This window comes from Rhinolophus sinicus, linkage group LG13, assembly GCF_036562045.2.
Source record: "Rhinolophus sinicus isolate RSC01 linkage group LG13, ASM3656204v1, whole genome shotgun sequence".
Taxonomy (NCBI): domain Eukaryota; kingdom Metazoa; phylum Chordata; class Mammalia; order Chiroptera; family Rhinolophidae; genus Rhinolophus; species Rhinolophus sinicus.
In genome coordinates this window covers 15830242-15846415 of record NC_133762.1, presented here as the reverse complement: position 1 = coordinate 15846415, position 16174 = coordinate 15830242, and the positions used below count along the sequence as shown (strand labels likewise).

Sequence of the window (16174 nt, the reverse complement as noted above, 5' to 3'; positions counted from 1 at the left end):
GGGTCCCTCGCCCCTTCAGGGAACACAGGCCAGCGGCCCCAGGTTGGTGTGAGCGGAACCCTCTTAGAACCACTCCTCCGTTCTCAGCTCTTCCAGGCTGTTCCGCAGCTGAGCCCCTGGTTTGTGCCCAGAATTTTCACAGGGATGTTGGGGCGCACAGCTTGGGCTGCTATCAGGCGAGGCGCCTCTAGGGGGCAGCAGCACGAGGCATTGTCCTTCCCAGTGACACAGTCGCTGTGGACTGAATGTGCAGCCTGGGCGCCAGAGGTTAATGAAACACGGAGGGACAATAACGGAATGTAGTGCCCAACTGTACCCTCGAACAAGCAATAAGAACGGATTAAGACACCCAGGTGGCCCTTTCAAAGCCGCCATCCTGCCAGCTCCATCTGTCCCATGAGGTGGCCCCACTCAGGACACCACAGACACCCCGCACTCAGAAGGGCCTTCAGGATGAGCTAAGGGGGCTGTTCTTCTAAAGGTCATGATGTGGAAATCTGACCTTCCCTCCCCACATTACAGGTGCCCCGGGCCTTCTCCAAAGTCCCACTCCTCCCCGAGGTAAGACACACGACCCCGGGCTGATGCAGCACTTGGTTACAGCAGCTTTGGGGCTGGTGTCAGCACAGCACCTAGAGGGGTCTCCTCCATCAGACATGGAAGCCCGTTCCGGCCATCCCCTGCTCAGGACTGCGCACTGGTCCTTTCTGACCTGCAGGGGCTGGACCCCAAAAGACAACACTTCCAAGACCCCTTGCAGGTCGGGGTGTGGCTTATATTCTGCTGGCGAAACGCACTTGTGTGGGACCCGGGTTCAGAGGTGAGCTGTGCGGAGAAAGGCGCGGAGCATGGCCATCTATCTGCTGGCACCGATCGGGTGGTGACAGCCTCGCGATTATCACCCTTGGCAGTCCAGTTCGCAGAAAATGAGCCTCTACAGGTGCGAGGAAGTTAACGGGAGACCTGAACACACAGTGTCCAGGCTGAGGCTGCAGGAAGGACTGCCAGAGGCCCCAGGGGGTTACCTGTGTGTGACCAGGCGGCCAGTGTCTCCAGCTGTGCAGCACGCTCTACACCCCAGGGGTCTCAGTGATTCTCAGCTGTCACCAGCAGGACACCTCCATGGTCAGCACAGCCAGCACAGCCGCAGCTCCAGGGTCACACGGGGCCCGCTGCAGGCCACAGCAGTGGTGCCACACACTCTGCTCCCTGTCCTCACAAGGCCAGTGACTGGATGCTGGGGTCCCACACGGGCCACCAGGCAGTCAGCACAGGCAGCAGAGCTGTGGCTCCCGTCACCTTCACCTCTGTGCAAGCCTATCTGAACCCCTGCTACTAGGGCACCTGTCCGGGAAAGACTTCCGCTTCCCAGCTGACGCAGAGGAAGGAGCACGGGGAGGAGGTGGGGTCCACTGTCACTGAATGTCCAGGGTACATTCGGACATCATAGAGAACCAACCCTGCCCACAACCGGCTCTGCTCTGGTGGCCGGCGGGGGCGGCACGACCTCCAGGACACGCCATGTGACGTGCTCCAGTCACACGAGGGAAAAGTGCTCCTGGATGCTGAGCTGAAACCTGTGCTGAGACCAGTCCCAGCTGTGCTGACTGGGGCCTAGAGGAGTCGGCTCCTGTGTCCTTTCCCCTGCCCTCAGGGATCTAAGGACGGTGACAGTGACGTTACCCACATGGTGCTGAGCAAAACGCTGGCGCTCCGCTGAAAAAGGGCTGCAGAGAGCCACGCACTGGAGTGAGGGCAGAGATGGAGACTGGGCAGGGCAACCAGCTGTCCCACCGAGAGGAGAACGTGTTCACGGTGTCATAGCAAACGCAAAACCACGGCCATCGGGCAACTCTCTGCTTCTGAGAGGCTGAGGAAGAAACTCATTCACAGCAGATCGGGCACGGTCTGCGAAACCGGCCCCAGAGGGAGTGCAGATACACACGGTCTTGGGCTGGGCCCCTGCGGAGGGCTTGCTGGGGAGACTGCTCCCCACGTCCAAGTCCAAAGTGCTCCAGCCCCCTGACCACCAGTTTTCATTCATGAACAGCAGGGGGCCACTCTCACGGACCCACTTTTTAAAGAAGGGGGCCTAGAGGTCAAGTGACATTTTTTCACATCACGCTAATTACAACCTTTTGGAGCTGTGGTTTGCAAGTTCCCCGGCCTTTAAAAGCTTTGTTGGTGATTTTAAAAGCCTCGTGCACTCATGGACTGCTCTGACACCCCCACTAAGAAGAGGACTCAAAGATTGAAAGAGGCAGTTTCCCCCTCATTTTGGTGATGCATGAACAAACGTCAAAGAATTTGGTAAAGCAAGTGAACTGCCTCTGGGCCAGAATTTATTTATTCACAGTACTTCTTGGTTTCCTATGCTGAGTAAATATTATGGACTCTACAGAGGCTGAGAACTTGACCCCCCAAGAAACAAATTGCCCAGCTGGGAAGGGCTGTCTGTGTGGGCCAGAAGATAAAGCCACTCTGGCTGGACGATGTGGAAAAGTTTCGCAAGGAGATGACAAAGGACAGGAAAAATGAAACAGAGAAGCCACGGTTCCTTACCATGGCAGCACCCTGAGGGCCTGGCCAGGAGTTCCACATGCTGTCTTTGTTGGGCTCTGGCTCTGCTGCTCAGCCTTCCCACACACACACACACACGCATGCGGGTGCAGCTCTCTTCCTTTCCAGTAAATTCCATGTAGCGAGGGCTAACCCGAGGCCTTGGCTGACGAAGACTTCTGGAGGAAGAAAGACCAGGTCGTTCAGGGACGGATGGAGCAGCAGGTTTGCAAAGACATGGAGCGAACCTCAAAATCTCCTTGTACTAGACCCTGGCCCACTTGTTTACAAGTACCAAGCACACGTTTAAAATTTCACCACAGGAGGGTCCAAAGGACCCTCTCCCCAGCTGCATTAGTTTTGCAAGTTTCAGTGTCTATAATTATTTTAAAAGAAAAGGTTTTTCTTTAAAAAGTGCATTGGTGTTGATATGGCCAGCGGAGTGTCTGGATTCCCACCTCCTCTCCAGAGATGTGTCATGGGGGAGCCTGCACAGGCAGGAAGAGGAGGCCAGCACCAGAGCAGGAGCCGAACCAAAACCTCAGCAGAGAGGAGGCTGGGGCCGGTCAGGAGCTGCTCCCCCAGCCCCTCCTTGATTGTCACACACAGAACTGCTTCCCCTCAGAATACTCATCAGGTCCCCTCACCCACACCCCCATCCATTCTATGTGAACCCCACCCTCTGGTGGGCGAGGCTCCTTTTACCTGCAGGACCGCCCTCCCGGCCCAGCTGACTGGACTCTCAAAGGCCACAGCCCACAGCTGCCACCACGGTGCAACTGTCCCTTTCGATCAGTCTTGTCAGCTCACCCTCTGAGAGGCTGCAGCACCGGAGGCCCCCACGTGCCCCCACGTGCCCCACACCCATCTGGTAGCAGGATGTTTCTTTTACAATAATTTATACAGTTTTGATTGGTCGCATATATTTGTGAGCAGAATTTGTGATCTTTACCACTGTCAGGGATCGTTTACTTGTCACCCCCAGGGCAGTTCTGATTCAGACAACCCCGTTTAACAAGGGGGGCTCCACCTCTTCCTGTGCGTCAGGGTGGGAAGAGTCTCAGGTCCCTCAAGTAGAAAGAGTCCTGCCCGCTCGGTGTGTGACCTTACACTAGTCCCCATCTGCACGGGCTTGAACGCCACCCCCCGTCAGCAAAGCCCCGGCAGCGGTCACTTGGGTCTTTCCTGGTTGGAAGGAAAGACTGTTATTGTCCCCATCGCAGGGACGAGAAGCAGAGGAGACGCACAGCCAGGGCAGTGCTGGGTGTGAGTCCACAGCCCATTGTCCTTGGACCCCTTGCTCCCACTTGTGGGACATGGGGTCAGACTTTCATGCAGGACTTGCATCCCAGCTCTGCCATGGCCGCTATGGGACAGTGTGAACCCCTCCCCTCAGGCCTCGGTGTGATGAGTGGGTGGAGTCTCCGACCTCCATGGCCTGGGAGGGGAGATGGCGCAGGAAACAGGCCAACATGGTCTAGACCCCAATCCTTCACTGTTCACCAGAGGGGTGAGCATCAGAGTGACAGCACAGCCCTCTTGGAATTCGGAATTCAGCAGCACGTGGAGCATCCAGCCCCGCCCCTGGGGACGGGGGCAAGGGGAGACGTCCGTGTTTCAAGCGCTCACCCAACACATGCGAGGCAGCCAGCTGTCAGGAGGCTTTCCTTGTCCCATGAACGAGTTACAGAGGCAGGTGGAAGTAGTTATCTTTGTTGAGAGAAACAGGGCACCGGAACTCGCTCGGAGGCCCTGGAAGATGAGGGGAATGAAAACCAGATTCTATAGTCAGAGATGGGAAGGAGTGGGCAAGCTGTCATTTAGTTGTGGGACCTGGGCCAGTGTAGGCGCACACGCTGGAAGGGGGTGGCTGAGGCTCAGGCAGCCAAGCGTCCTGCTCAAGGTCACAGGAGCTGTATAGGGTCCCAGGTTCCCAGCACGGCCTCCCCATCGCCCACTGCCCCTGCAGCAGCCAATCTGCTGTCCCTGACCCACGCGGCGGGGACACTGGGAAAGGCCCACAGCACTGGGCAGGGACAGGAGATTTGGGGGTGCTGGCGGGGCCCACTGGCTGGCTTCACAGTTGAGCTTTTCTGTGCCGATGACATCGCTGCGTATGTGCCCTTTGGCTGCTTGGCTGACACGTTCCACAACTTGCTGGAATCCGCAGAGACAGAACACATGCATAAAGGGGAAAATGAAAAATCCCAAGGGTGTGGTCAGCCCGGAACATTGATTTGTACCCCACGCTTGTAAAACATCTCCGTCTTTGTAAGCCCCCTCAGTGGCCACAGCATGTGGACTCTGCTCCCTTAGGGAAGCTGGGGCCACTGCACGTGGACCACAGTTACCGCCGTATGTGCCATTGGACGGGTGCACGCGCTGTGCTGGGTGCTAAGAAATGGGGCAAGGGAAGAAGCGGCCATGGGCCCGTGGCGGACAGCGGCTCAGCTCCTCTCTGTCGGGACTCCCCATGCCCTCAGTTGCCAACCCCTGGGGAAAATGATACAAGCTTTGACTGAGCCATGATACAAAGGTTCAGCCCCCAGGTTTTCGAGTCCAGATAAACTGGTTTGAGTCCCAGCTCTGCTTACCAGCTGTTGACCTTGGGGAAATTCCTTCAGTGCTGTCTCCATGTGTTCACTAGCAAAATATGAACAAAAGAACACTGAATTCTCATAAGCACCATACACAGTACATATACTTATCATACTCATTTTACAGGTGAGGACGCAGACGCACAGAGAGGTTAGGTGACTCCCCTGAGGCCACACAGCTGGCCTGCTCCCCAATGTTGGCAGGGTTGACATTGGGCCAGATGATGCCTCATTGTGGGGCTGTCCTGGGCCCCGTAGGCTGCTCAGCAGCATCGCTGGTCTCTGCCTTCTAGACACCAGCACACACAGGTGCAACAACCCAAAAGTCTTGCACGTGGCCCAATGTCCCCTGGGGGCTGAATCACCCCAGGGGAGAGCCCCTGAGGATGCCAGCTCAAGGCCGGCTGCAGAGCGTTTCAGGTCCTAAAACCTCGGGAGAACCGTGATCCCGGCGGTACAGCTGGACAGCGTCACCCCTACAGCCTGAGGCTCGTTGCTGTGGCCTGAGGCAGAGTCAGCAGCCAAAGGTCCAGGAGACAAGGAAACTCGACAGACACCCCCGACGCAGCTGCCATGACAACCCCACAGAGAACGTGAAGTCCCCTCGTCCTTCAGACACAAGCCACCCCGCTCATCCCCCTTCTCATGGACAACCTCTTTCATGCATGAAGAATAACCCCAGCAGTCTGTTTTTTATGTCTCATTTATAAACTTCTATGAACCTAGGGTCAACACACAGGACTGATTTTCCTATTTAACACTTTACATAAACAGGATTTTAACAACAGCCACTTTGTTTTCACTCAACAATACATTGTCGAGATCTATCCCTAATGACATGCGCAGCCCTTAACTGCCGTGCAATAGTCTGCTCTCTGACTATACCTACTGTTTCCCCCAAAATAAGAATGGGTCTTATACAATTTCTGCTCCAAAAGACACATTAGGGAGTATTTTCAGGGGATATCTTCTTTTTTCATGTACAACAGTCTACACTTATTCAAACACAGTCACGTCATCTTCTTCTGGAACATCGTCATAACGTACTAAATGCACCCGTCTGGCTGACGATCTTAACTGGGGCTTATTTTTGGGGAAACACGCTACCTCACTGGGCCGTCTCCTATCAGTGGACACCCGAGTTGTCCTGTTTTGTGCAAAGACCAATGTGCTGCGGTACATGTCCTCAGATGCATTTCCTGTGCACATGCTGAACCTTGCGTGGGCACGTACGTAGACGGAACTGTTTCCCATAAAGGAAAAGAACTGAAGTCACATGTCCCATTTCCTCAGCGCTGCCCAGCTGTCCTCTGTGGGTGTCTTATTCTCACTAGCAAGGCATAAGAGTGCTTCCAACACTTCCACTGTCCATCCTGGGGTCTCGAGGGAAAGACTGGGAGTCACCGGCTCTGGGAGGACAGCGGGGTCAGACCACCAACCTCATCCTGACGTTGAAAAGTTGAACTGCAGATCGACCCCTCCTGGCAATTCACCTTAGCCAAGGACACAAACTGCTCTTAAAGCGAAGCAGCGCTCAAATTCACTGCTGCAATGAAAGGACTTCCCAGGGGCCCTCACAAACGCGGCCCAGTGTCCCCATGATGGGGTAACACTGAGCCTGGAGGCCCGCCCTCGTCCTGGGCAGGTATGGAACGAGGAGCCCACAGCCAGCCCACTGCTGGGCCAGGTTGATGGAACCCATGGGGCTGGTCTGCACCTCAGCCCAGCAGAGAAGCTGAGGTGGGCCCATCCGGCTGTGGCAGCAGGTGTGGCCAGCCTGTCACAGCCACCTGTGCTGGCCGACTTCCTGGCTGCAGCCGGCCCTGGCCCCTTGGCCACCAGGTCCCCAGACGTTCCTTGGTCACCTGCCCCCTCTAGAGTCACAGTCTTCAGGGAGCTGAGAAAACAGCAGGAAGCAAGGAGTCAGGTCTGGTTCCAGCCCTGCCTGCATGCGGGGAGTGGGGACTATGGCTGCGATGGCAATGGTCCCTTCCCTTGGGACCTCTCAGGGGGAGTGTGAGGAGCAGCATCCGTCAGGGCTTCGGAAGCCGCCAGGCACCTGCTGTAGGTGACAGGCTAACACACTGGGTGTCACTACACGCTGGCGTCACTAAGTGCCCAACATGTAGCATTTCAGCTCCATTCCCGGTATCCCTGTAAGTTAGGGCCTGCTGTTAGTCCCAATTTGCAAACGAGGAGGATGAACCAGAGAAGTTACGAGCCTCACCTGGCATCACACAGCTGGGACTCACCCGAGGACCCTGAGCGCTCACACGTGGGTGACACTGACCTCTCAGGCCCCTGACAATCCAACCCGTGATCGGTGACCACGAGTGACAGAGGCCTGATCCCCAAAGGCTGCGGAGGTACACACCCCAACAGGAAGAGTGGACTCGTCAGTGGGCCGAGCGCAGGACCCGTGTCAGGATAGCACCGCTGCCCACGAATGCTGCCCAATGTCTGCGAGGAGCAGAGGGAGGGGCCTTAGGGGGCTTTGCAGGGCGGGGGTCAGGCCCCTGGCCCACAAGGACTCCCCTGGACTGTGTCTTGTCCTGGGAGCCTGCCCGCATTTCCCATCCTGACCGCCCTTACAGCACGCCCCCGAGGGTGAGGGCAAGGAAGAGGGGGGCAAGAGTGTCGCCCTCCCCCGGGGGGGGGGGGGGGCGAGAGGAGCTCGGAAGCAGTCCTAGGCTCTGCAGGAAGAAGTGCAGACAGTACTTCACCAGGGGAAGGCTGACTTCCAGGCCAATCTGCTCCGGATGGTGGCAATCACAGAGGCACGCGTTTCTGTCCCTTGTGTCCCTCTAGAGCCTGGTGGCTCCCGCTGGGTCCCTGACACGCGGCTCCCCAGAGAGTACCTGAAAGCAGCCGCGAGCCTCACGCGAAGGAGGTTTGCAGCATTATGAGGGAAGAAGCACTTATAACCAGGCGGTGCTCAGAGTATAATATGCCTACGGATCCTGGGGGATCTTGTTAAAATGCAGAGTCCGGGTGTAAATCGGGGGAAGCTGAGACTCTTGCACAAGTTCTCAACTGAAACCACTGTTTGGAGGACCACACTCGGAATAACAGACACAGAGGTGTGGAGACACGCTGGGGCAGCAGGTCTGGGCTCCTCATGCCACCTTTCCATCCAGCTGACTTTGGGAAAGCTACTTAACGTCGTCTAGTCTCAACGCGTCCATCTGTAGGACAGTAAATACGACCTATTACGATTTAGTCAATACCTAAATATTAGCAAAACCTAACGGGGTAGGACCTTCCTAATGGAACTGTTGAAAGGGCTAAACGCGGGGTACGTAGTCCAGAGCCTGGCACACATACACCTTCACTAAGCCGTCACTGGCAGCTCCAGATCAGTGCAGGGAATGGAGAGGCTAGTCTGGTAGAATCTCACGCCCCAAGGAGCCAGCACAGACATGGGGAGGAAGGGATTCTTTCTGGGGTCATGAGGGAAAGCCTTTCTCACTCTGCCTTAGAGCCACCTGAGGCCAGCTCCTGTCCTGTCATTCATCAGTGCTGCCCCGCTGGCCTCCCTGGAAAGAATGCGAGCCTGGGTCACCTGGGCAGATGCGATGCTGGTCCTGGCGCAGCTTCCTGTCTCAGCAGCTTTGTCTTCCCGGGAGCCCCTCCGCAGGTTTCTGGCTCGCTTGCAGCCACCCCGAGCTGCTTCTCCCTAAATCATGTCCGCGTTGACGAGCGCTGCGAGCCGGCCTACATCCGCAGGGCGCCAGCTGTCCCCTGTGGAATATGAATGGTGGCCGTCAGGCTGTTTGTCTTGTTGCCTCTGCAGTCTGCTTTCTGCGCGGCTAGGCCGGGCGTGTTGGCAGGCTCGGGGATGCCATTATTTTTCTTGGTGACATTTTCTGGGCGTAGCCTGGATTCATCGTGAAGCGCTGAGGACAGCCCTTGCCAGCGTCTGGAACTGCGTAGCCCACTTCCCCACCCATGTCTACCTGTCCCGCGGACCCACCCACACTCAGACACAAGAGCCCTGGGGTTGGAGCTCAGCGGCGCCCTTGTCAGACTGGGAGGTACATGTGACCCCCTGGGATCTTGTTAGTCGGCAGCCTGACTCAGCAGGCCTGGGGCCAGGCCTGAGACCCTGCATTTCTAACAAGCTGTCGGTGAGCTGACAATGCTGGTCCCTGGAACCATGGTTGTCGTCTCCCGGCTTTGTCACTGCCTTTGCTAGTGTTCTGAGAGTGCTGTGGCTTTCCCTGGCGGTCTGCAGTCCTGAGTGCCCTGAGACTGTCGATGGATAGCTGGCAGCGCTCCAAACTTGGCCAAGGACATCTTGACCTTCTTTACGACTGTCTGGGACTGGTGGCCTTGACTTGCCCACACTCTGTAAGCTTGCTGGCCTCCTGGTCCCACCTGGAGCCTCTCCTGGTCCTTTGCCCTGCACCCTACCCTGGCACCTCCAGTCTTCACCCTGCCATCCCCAGACTGCCTGCCCTGGGCAGGTGGACCACTTGTGTCTGCACCTGGCCCACTGCCCTAGGGTGTCCCCCCCCCTTTCCTGGCTCCTCCGAGGGCACCAGGTGTCTGACAGGAGCCTGGGAAGCAGCGGCTGTGAAGCTGATTAAACCGACACGGGCGCAAAGGCCCATCGGCACCTGCCCTCCGTGCCCCCCTTCAGCCTGGCAAAGCTGAAGGGCACTAGTGTGACCTTCTCGTGTGACACCCTGTACTGCAGGACTGGTGTCGGGGCCAGGCCAAGGCTGAGCTGCACTCTGGCCCCCAGCCTGCTGCTCCCCGAGCCTAGTCACCTGGGGCTGCCCTGAACTCTCGGCCCACCCCAGGAAGCCAGGGACAAGCCCTCGGAGCTTCCCCTGAAACCCCATCTCTGTGAAGCTTTCTGTTTTACAAGCTGGCCTTTCTTTTTCATTGTTTAAATATAGTTGTCTATTGGGACTGAAGAGACAGAAATACACACGGAAGAACATAATTTTGGAATACCACCTGTCACTACATATAATCGTAAGAAAGAACGTGTTATTCATGGTCATACCTACAAATTGATATACGTATTAATGAATAACACACATAGATTTGCTTGAAAAAATACATGCTCTTGAAAATGTCACTATTAAATTAGCAAAATATTGGTACAAAGTTGAGGAAAGCGTAATATGTGTTTCCCACAGGCCGAGGTAATGCTAATGAGAATACCACATTGCAGCCTTCATATGAGGGAAACTAAAGTAGAGGCGACCTCAGAGGCATTGGGGTTCGGCTCCAGACCGCCGTAGTAAAGCGAGCTGCAACCGTTTTGCTCGTGGAGGGTCTTACCTTCAATTCGTAAAAGGCACCACATCCGTGAAGCTCGAGGCAGTGCAGTGCGTCACACGAGGTGGCCTGTGAGCAGCGAGGAGGTCTGTACAGCGTGAGGGGCTTCTCAGGTATTTCTAACACAGACATTCGGGGCTCCTTTTTACATGGTCATTGGACGGTCTCCTCAAATAAAGAGTCGTAACCATCGCTGACTTAATAGCGTTCCCACGGACGTATTTCTGAAGTTCTTGGGACTTGCATTTTTGACAGTGGTCTTTTCGCCGTTTATGAACTTTCAGTCTGAACAAATGGCAGACGCACAGAAGCGCTGTCAGGAGAACACAGAGCCTTCTCGTACGCTCACCTCCGGGTCTCGCCCGGGAGCCTGTTACACACACTCACTGTATGGGACTGGCAGTGCCGCTGGCCACTGCCACCTACCCTTTGCCAGCCTCTCCTCCATTTTACCAAATACCTCCTCACGTCCCTTTCTGTTGTTCCACGCAGCAGCCAGGACACCACGCTGCCTTCAGCCATGCCGTTCGTGTCGTCTGCTGTCTTCCAGGTGACTGTCCTGTTAGGGGCAGACAGGTGGTGACACTGTTGTTCAGGTCACTTGTACCCTTGCTGATTCTCTCGTGACTCTTTCTGTCAATCAGTGCTGCAGTGCTGGATTACCCAGCTCTGACGTGGACTTGTCTATTTCCTGTTTCCTCCAATAGTCAATCAGTCCCCAGCACGGTAACCGGCATACAGGGCACCCCTGGTCACCCCCACCCAATCTACCACCCATCAGGGGCTAGGCTCCAAATGGCTCGGCTGTGCAGACGACACGGAAGGAAGGCATGGGCAGGACTCCGAGCTGGCTGGGCTCCCTCGTGGCTCTAACCTGGGTGAGGACGGCAGGGCGGGCCTGAGACCTGGGCCTGGCTGAGCCCCTCCCGGCCTGGATGACACCAGGCCACCACCCACCTGTTCTCGCTCTGCCTGGGGGGGAGGGGGGGCTCATCTGTAAGTGAGGCAGCTTGACCGTGAAACCCAAGTTCTCCCAGCTCCGTGACTTCAAAACTGGAACTCAGCCCACTCCGTCATCACAGCCAGGCTGCAGATGGACTTGCTGGGGTGCTTCTGGGCACGCAGAGCCTTGCCTCAGTGAGTGCTGGAAACCCTCTTGCCTCAGGGTCCCCCCTCAGTGTCCCCACCTCCATCACAGAACTCTCAAGTCCGGCACTTCTGACACGTGCGCTATGGAGTCTGTTTTCCCTCCTCATCGAAGTGCAGCCTCCTGGGGAGCCTGCATCCACGGAACCACATGTGGGGGAGCAGGAACGGCTCCACTCTGAACCTGTAGGTGGTCCCTCCCCAATGGGCTGGTAATCACCTCCTGGATTCCAGAGGCTCCGTATGTGAAACGCAAGCTGGAAGGCCCAGCGGGTTTGCCTCCCCCATCTCAGCTGCGAGCGAGCGGGGCTTGAATTGTGTAGAGCTGCTGTGGGGAGACAGGCCTGGGCCCCTCCCAGCCTCTCCGTGCTGACACTGGCCTGCCCTCTGAGTGCACCTGCCCTGTGCGTGGGCCTGCCAGCCTCGCTGGGCTCCCTGGTGGAGCCTCTGACTTGGGCCTGACCCTCCCATGGGGGGGGGGGGGCTGAGGCGCTAAAAGGGGGAGCCGTCAGGAAAGAACAATTTAACTGTTCACAACACCAGCACTGAGCTTGAAATGGGTCTGGACACCTCATTCTACCATTCCTTCTGTGTTTCCTTCTGTAAAGAGGGGCTGACTACCTCTTACAAACCCAGAGGCAGGTACTGTATGTGGGGGGGGGACGGAAGGAAGCATCACACACAGGTCTGCACATAAGCAATGAATGCTCTAGAGAGAAGCCGGGGAGAGACAGCCCTGCATTCGCGCGTGTGTGCTGTCACCAAGCCCCTCCTCCTCCTCTCAAGGCCTAGGACACAGCTGCCACACTACAAGGCCCGTTGACAGGTGTCGCCATGAGGCAGGGACAGCCACGTGGGAGCTCCCGGGAGGGACGGCTCACTCCCAGCCAGAGCCCCAGGCGGCTTCCTGAAGGAAACCATGAGCTGTCCCCAGGGTGAGGGGACTCCATAGCTGGGATGGAAAGGAGGGAATTATGGGAACCTGCGGTGAGTACAAGACCCACCAGAAAGCTGGAAAAAGCAGGATGTGTCCAGGGAGCAAGCTCCCTAGAGATTAAGCAGCAGCGTCCCCATCTGAATGGCTGTGTGGTCTCAGAAGTCACCTAACCTCTCTGGCTTCACTGCTTTCTGTTCAGCGGGGACAAGGCTGAGAGCTCCTGTGATGCCCCTTTCACCCCCTCCTTCCTTCAGGAAGCAGGGGACAAACTGCCTGCCCTCATGGAGTGGGAAGAAAGACAATAAACAGGACATACGGGGCCAAATGCCTTGGAGCAAAGCAAACTAGGGAAGGGAGTGGCGAACAAGGAAGATGGGCTAGCAACTTAAAACAGGAGGACCAGGGAAGGCCTCGCTGGGACGGTGACAGCTGGGCAAAGACCTGATGGAGGTGAGGAGCCAGCCAAGTGGGCATCTGGGACACAGCTGTCTGCACAGAAGGAACAGCAAGTGCAAAGGCCCTGGGGTGGATGCGAGCTTGGCGTGTTCAGGGCCCAGGAAGGGGCCCGTGTGCCTGAAATGGAGAGGCAAAGCAGTGGGTCTGCCCAGAAACCGGCTCTTAGGATGTATACGGCTGCCCTCTTTCTGCAAGGGCAAGTCCCATCGTGTAATCAGAAACAGCTTGAGGGAGCTGGCTCGCAGGAAGCACTGCGGAGGCCGGCACAGCGGCTGGCAGGGCGCCGGGGGCCTGGGGGCAATGGTTGGCCACACCGACTGGCTGTGCTGAGAACACCCTTCCTGACACACCGGCGGCAGGACTTTCGGGCGGCTCCCTCTGGGGTGTGTGGGGTCCAGTAGAGGGCTGCCCCCCACTGCAGCAGCTGGCCCCCAGCACCACTACCGCTGTTCCCACGGCCTGACACTGGCCCTGCTGTGACCTCAGTAAGGTGATGACACAGTGTGGGGGGAAAATGTCTGACACTAATTGGGCCGTTTCCCGTCGCCCACACTTCCTTCAGGCACTTGACCCTTCTTCCCCCATTTCACCAGGCAGAGCGTTCCTCCCTTGCTACTTGGTGAGGGAGATGACACAGCAGAGCCCAGGGGACAAGAGTCACAAATGCCAAGGCCCTGACATACTGAAGGGATGAGTGAGGGTGGGGCTCCAGCTCCCCGAAGGGGCAGACGGACCTGGAGACTGGATGCTGGGGCCGCTGGAAGGCATCTGCGCTCTGCCCTCCAGTGTGCAGGGGGCAGAGAGGCAGCGGTGGGTGTCCAGGCCCCGGGTCTGACAGCTTCCCCACGCATCTGGGTCCAGCTGGATGCTGGCACTGCCCTGTGGCCCTGTGTGCTCAAGGGGCCTGGATATGACCCGGTGTCCTGGAAACCAGAGCAGCCAGGCCACTGGTAATGGGGGAGGGAGGCTGAGTGGCGTCAAGCCCCATTTAAGAGGTGTAAGTACGAGCCCCCCACAGCATTTGTGCTAAAGCACCTCCCGTGCGTGGGCTCACTCACAGCTCACCACACACGTAAGGCAGCACTGCTGCTGTCCCCACCTTCCGGACGAGGAAACGGAGGCTGTAAGGGTTAACTAGCTTACCTACGGGCCCAAGGCCGGTGAAGGCCTGGCTGGCTGGGACGTGCCCGGGCAGCCTGACTCCACACCTGTTCTCTTAACGGCCAACCGAGACCAGGCAGCCCTGGTGGGTGATGCCCGTGAGGGCCCTCGAGGGTCAGACTGAATGCCCTCCCTCCCGCCCCGTTTCCTCCATGAGCCTCCCAGAGCTTAGGCACAATCCCCATAGAACAGGGAGGGGACCCCAAAGGGACCGAGATTAAATTTCGACTACCTGCTAGAATGGGGCTCATCAGTGACATTTAGTCAGTTACAGTTTAGTGAAGAGTCTGCACTGAGATTCGTTCCTGTCACAACCACCACCCCCTACTACTGAAGGGTCAGGAAAGTAGCCACCACACCCAAAGTGAGAGCAAAGACACACCACTAGTGGGCGCTGGCACTCCTCTTCCCCTTCCATCCAGGGCTCCCAGGGGCGTGAGGGTGGGGCTGTGAGTCCGGTGGGCCAGGGCTCCTGGGGCTCCTGGGGCCGGGTGGGGCTGGAGGCCCCAACCACCGAAGCTCGCCTGCAGCTCCACACTCATCTGGAAAGAATGGAGGCAGCAAAGCACTCTGGTCACTAATGCAAACCACTCGTGTAGTCAGAGGAAACGCGTGGGAGGCACGTGGACATTCCAGCTTCCCTTGCAAGCGGCCAGTGGTCAGTGTGGAGAGGGCAGGGCATTCTGCAGAAAAGGGACATTTCCAGTCAGGCTGGACTCATTCTCCCATAATCATCCGGGGACCTGTCTGGGAAGCGAGTCCGAGCCCTTCTTGCTTCCCTGCACATGGGCGATGTGTGTGTGTGTGAGAGGTCAGAGCCTTCAGAAATTCCAACTGGATGAGTGTGGCATCATCTTAACTTCTTACAGGGCATGGCAGTGAGATGCAGCAAGAGAGTTGACGCACAAAGAATATTGACAGGAAACATACACAGTTTTCCTGCTTCAGTAGAGCGTAAGCTCCTTGAAACAGAGGTGCTTATAACTGGTTGGAGCTCCACGCCCAACACAGGGCCCAAGAGGCAGAAGCACAGTTTTACCTCAGCTCCCTTCCCCCCTTCCTTCCCTGTGTCCCGATTCATAGCCGTTCAGCTATGAGTCCTTTGTCCTCCCTGTGGACTGCCGAGCACGCTCCCGCCCCAGGACCTTTGCACATGCTGGTCGCTGAGCCTAGAGTGTTCTTCCCTCCCTTATTTGCCTACTTCACCTCTACGACTTCTGAGCGCCCAGCTCAATCAGCACCTCCTCAGAGAAGTCTGCCTGCATCAGTACCCCAAACACAGACCCTCGTTACACTCTGTAGCTCCCCTCGTCACATCTCTCATTTGACTTTTTCATGTGATTCTGATTAGTATCTGTCTCCGTCTTCACACAGTCAACTCCATGAAGCTGCCTGGGTTCAGCTTCAGGCCAGCCCCTCATGCTTAGCTGGGGGCAACCATCTACCAGACAGAGAGGTGGCCCAGCCCTCTGAGGCCGAGCAGCTCTCCAGCTCTGCTGGGCCATGAACTCTGAGGGAAACGGGTTTCCGGGGCCCCGGGCCCTGCGCCTCCCGGGGCGACTGCTCCAGCAAGCTCAGTGTGCACCAACTGCCCTTTGGGGAACCGCCCCAGTCTTGGCTCACAAGCTTGCTGGGAATGCCACAGCTTTGGGTGCACATGAAAGGCATTCTTGGAAAGCGTCCCCATCCTTCTGCTGGGGAGCCGTGCGCTGTGAACTGGGACGGCACTGGCCCGCCAGGATCAGGCTGAGGAGGCTGTGGGTCCCCCAGCATGACTGCTCCAATGTGTGCGGGATCCACTCGGCTCTTTGGCAAGCTCCTTCTGTCCACCTCGTCATGGAAAGAAGACAGACGCTCAGAGAAGTGGACGCAGCAGACAAAGGGCCTCAGGTTCCCCACACCTTCCCCTGGAAACCTGCCTCTGCATTCTAGGCCCCTAACAAATAAAGAGAGTGAGGGGAGGGGACAGTGGGGTCCGGGCTGTAAACACCCCACCCCACCCGGCCTGAATCACTGGGCCACGGAA

General features: G+C 57.2%; 1 long non-coding RNA gene across 1 annotated transcript; it reads right to left on the bottom strand.

Annotated features, from left to right (window-relative positions):
• Positions 1-2434: 2434 nt before the first annotated feature.
• Positions 2435-8927, bottom strand: LOC141568306 (uncharacterized). The gene is made up of 5 exons (XR_012491430.1): positions 8719-8927; positions 5154-5202; positions 4628-4716; positions 4189-4311; positions 2435-2738 (listed from the first exon to the last, which is right to left on the bottom strand). It is a non-coding gene; the product is annotated as an uncharacterized LOC141568306 (long non-coding RNA).
• Positions 8928-16174: the final 7247 nt, after the last annotated feature.